Source organism: Lactuca virosa, chromosome 3 (assembly GCF_052849685.1).
Source record: "Lactuca virosa cultivar CGN04683 chromosome 3, Lactuca_virosa_CGN04683_v6, whole genome shotgun sequence".
Lineage (NCBI taxonomy): Eukaryota > Viridiplantae > Streptophyta > Magnoliopsida > Asterales > Asteraceae > Lactuca > Lactuca virosa.
The window spans coordinates 304,680,419-304,685,008 of record NC_136428.1 but is presented as its reverse complement, the minus strand read 5'-3'; positions in this window follow the sequence as shown (position 1 = coordinate 304,685,008).

Here is a 4,590-nt window from a genome sequence, read left to right as displayed (position 1 = left end):
CAAGCCTAGCTTTATTTCGAACAATATTACCATCTTTATCTGTTTATTTTTGAAAATCCATTTTAACCCAACTATCGAAACGTCTTTTGGCTTAGGAATTAATCTCCAAACCTTGTTTCTTTCGAATTCAGCCAATTCATATTGCATTGCAACAACCCAATCTGAGTGTTTCATTGCAACCTTAATTGTTTTTGGTTCAATTTTCGAAATGAAAACGTTAAACATGCAAAATTCCTGATGAATGTTAAGTACCTCATTCTTTGCACGAAGTTGAGCTCTCGTTAACACACCGTCTTGTGGATTTCCAAGTACTTGTTCCTTTGGATGATTTCTTGTCCATTTTTCTAAAGGTGGATATGCTGGATCAAAATCCAATGGTGCATCTTCAAACATTTCGTCATTTTCAGATCCTGCGACAGAAACATTGTCATTTGAATCATGAAAATTTTCATTATTATCACTATTCGACATAATTGAATAATTTCGCTCCCCCTTAATAGGATGCTCCCCCTCAACATCATTATCCAATCTCCTATTCTCCCCCTCGAAAGTATGCTCCCCCTCAACCCGAGTTGTCGAATTCAAGTGCTCCCCCTCCACTTGATCATGTAGCATGCTTTCGTCAATCCTTGGAGAATTCGATGTTGAATTCAAGTCTGAAGCATCTTTCGTCAATGATAAATTGGCAGATTGCTTTGAAGCTTTAGGTGTGTTATTATCAGTTGCATTAACTTCAGTATCAGCAGCCATATCTGGAGTACCAAAGATTAAATCATAATCAAAATATGTCGAATTTGAAATTTCAGATTGATTCATTAAGAATTGGTTTGTGATCAAAACATTTTTCGACTTGTTTAACATAATAATCATCAAAGGTTAGATTAAATGTTTCTTCCACTTTGCTTGTTCGTTAATTCAATACTCGATATGCAAGCGAATTATGAGAATAGCCCAAGAAAATTCCTTCGTCAGCTTTGGACTGAAATTTCGAAAGATTATCCTTGAGATTCATGATAAAACACCTGCAACCAAAAACATGAAAGAATTTGACATTAGGTTTTCGGTTATTGAGAATTTCGTAAGGAGTAATGTTAAAACGGCGATCAATAAACGATCTGTTTTGAGTAAAACATGCAGTGGAAACAGCTTCAGCCCAAAGATATTGAGGAAAGATTCGCATATGAAAGCATTGTTCGTGTTGCTTCACAAAGGGAACGATTTCTTCTCTCAACCACACCATTCTGATGAGGTGTATATGGTGAAGAGAAATTATGCGAAATCCCTTGATCAACTAAAAACGAATCAAGAAAGTTATTCTTAAATTCAGAACCATTGTCGCTTTTGATTTTGCGAACTTTCTTCTTTAAGCTTATCTCTATTTTCTTCATAAAGTCAATCATTACTTGAGCAACCTCAGATTTTAACCTGAGAAAATAAACCAAAGTAAACCTTGAAAAGCATCAATAATAACTAAAATGTATCGTTTCTTGTTGAGTGTCTCAACAGTCGATGGTCCACAAAAGCCAATGTGAAGCAATTCCAACGGTTCAACAATCTTTGAATCAATAACCACAGGATGACCTTTGCGATGTTGTTTTCCTTGTCCGCAGGCTGCATAAAGTATCATTATCAAATTTTAACACAGGCAAACCTCGGACAAGATCATCAACTACCAATTTGTTGATATTTCGAAAATTCAAATGAGAAAGGCGTCGATGCCAAAGCCAGCTAACATCAGCTGAGGCTTTCGAGAGTAAACACACTGAGGGTTTTCCAATGATTGGTTTGATATTGAGAGTAAACATGTCACCATCTCGTTTGGATTTGAGCAAAACTTAGTGACTACATTCGAAATGATGCTTCCTGCTTCGTTAAACACCACTTGATTGCTAGTGCCCACAACAAGTTGTGAAACACTTATCAAGTTATGTTGAAGACCTTCGACATATGCGACTTTCTTAACAGTAAACTTCCCGTTCGTGACTTTGCCATATCCTTTCACCTGACACTTGTGGTTGTTTCCAAATTTAACTACTCCTGCATTCTCCAAACTTCGATAATCACGCAAATTCTCCTTCTTTCCAGTCATGTGACGAGAGCAACCACTATCAATGTACCATTTATCATCATATTGCTCGTCACATAAAACCTTTGTTGTCATTGGTGATTTATCTCCTCCTTTGGTCATAAAACAACGACCAGTCACCTCTTCATCACTTTCTTCCTCATATTTTGCATACATGGCACCATGCGTAGGATTACGCATTTCCTCATCATCCGAACTGGACGACCAAATTTGGTAAGTTCCTTCATCATCATCCTCACCCTTCGCCACCAGAGAAAGTCCCTTTGCTTTTGCACGAACCTCTTCTAAACGCTCCACATAGTATGCTTCGTCCTTGACTTTATTCTTCTTTTCATCTTTCTTATGAACATACAGTCACTCGCCATATGATTAGCTCCGTGACAGTAGTGACAATCAATTCCCGAATCTCCTTTAAGTTTCTTCTCAGCTTTGGATTCATCAGTCTTTGCTTCATTTTTCTCAAACTTTTTTCTTTTCTTCACCAGCTGACTTTTTAACGAAACTTCCTTTGGCATCACCTTGTTTCATCTTTGGATTAAACAGTTTCTTGAAAAACATCTTTACTCGATTGTTCGAGTAAAATGCAACAGCCTCATCATCTGAATTCATAAGAAGTCCTTCTTCATCTGAATTCTCGTTTTCATTCGACTCTTTCTCAGTAATTTTCGAAACAAGTGCCAAAGGGCCTCCCAAACTTAGTTTCGACTCTTCTGCCATCTCATTCACCTCTCCTTCATGAGTTTTTAAAAGATTGTACAAGTCATTTAAAGATGAATTATCAAAACTTGATTGTGTTTTGACCATCAAAGTAACACTTCTCCATTCCTTACGAAGCCCCATGATGAACGTAAGGTTGAATTCCATTGTTGACCTTGTAATCCCAAAGCGATTACACTTGTAGATAAGCTCATTCAAACGATCATAATAGCTTTCAATTGTTTCAGTATCTTTTTGCTTGAATTCCTTCAACTCAACCAAACATTGCTTGACTGAATTGATCTTAGTTTTCGCACTTCCTTGAAACTTTTCTTTGAGATTGTTCCAGACGTCTTTTGCAGTTGTACAGCTTCTGACATAGTTGTACACAACAGGAGGCAACGCAGCACGCAATTTTCTCATACATCTTTTCTCAAGCTTCTTCAGTCTATCAGATTGATCATTAACACTTGAAATTCCAGATGAAGATCTAATTGCTTGAACATTAGGTGGAAGAGTGCCATTTCCAGTAATACATGACCAGAGCTCCTCATCCAGCCCATTTAAGTAGTCTTGCATGCGATCAACCCATTGACCATAGTATTCAGGAATGAGCATAGGAATCTTAGTTGATGATCCTAGCAGATGAGAGTATGAAGTCATTGAGTTCAGGTTGAAATTAGCCATGAACGTACGAATGAAGTTTTCAGAAAAACTGAAGAGTTTTTGGAAACAAATAGCTGAAACGATCAGAGATTTCAAACAGAACACTCGATTCAACAAATCCGTTGCAGAATCGAATCACAACTATAGATCAAGAACAATTTTCACAACAAAAGGTGCGGAAACTTTTGAATCAAAAATTGATTCAAAAACCTTTTGATTCAGAATGAAAATCAGATCGTAGTGATATGATTCCTGCTCTGATACCAATTGATGAAGTATTGAATCAAGTAATAAACGTAGAATCAGAGTTATGAGAATTAAGAACACCGAGAGTAAATAATATCTGGTTTCAGCTCTATTATGCTTCAAGTTTTACAAAGAGATAAAAGACAAGACGGACTCCCCAAAACTCTTATCTATCTCTAAGTGACTCTCCTATTTATAGGAGAACTATAAAGCATACAAAAAATACTAAGGCGTTGCATTAGGCTTCGACATAAAAGTACCTTAGTAAATACATAACTAACGAAAACAACTATTACACATACTTCTACATATTACAACATAATTTCGACCTTACATTAGGGCAGATCCATACATTCAACTGTCTATTTGATCTGTATTATATATAATTTGGATTCACTAAATGATCACAGAAGGAACAGACACGGTCATATTATGCATTAAGAAAATATAGGATTTTCATAAGGAACACTTTCATTATACCTCAAAGAGCTATTACAGTTAACTTTGTAAGTACCTAGTGAATACGTCAGGGTTATATACAATGAGGATATGACAAACAATGGGATATGTGATTTCCACCTCATTTCATGTTCCTTGTCTGGTTGTGGGCTTGGGGAAGAATCACATAATACATTGTCTGTTCGATCTGGATTGTATATAACTTGTATACACTAAGTACTCGTAGAAGGAACTAGTAAGAGTCATTTTACTTATCATTCATCACAGCAGAAAATATTGGATTTTTTGGAGGAACATGCGAACTTTTCCAAAGAACAAAGAGTATACTTTTATAACAAAAGTACTTATGAACTCACCAACTTTAATGTTGACACTTTTTCAAACCACTTGTATTCTCAGGAACGTTAGTAGACAGGTAACCCCTCAAGTGTTGCGAA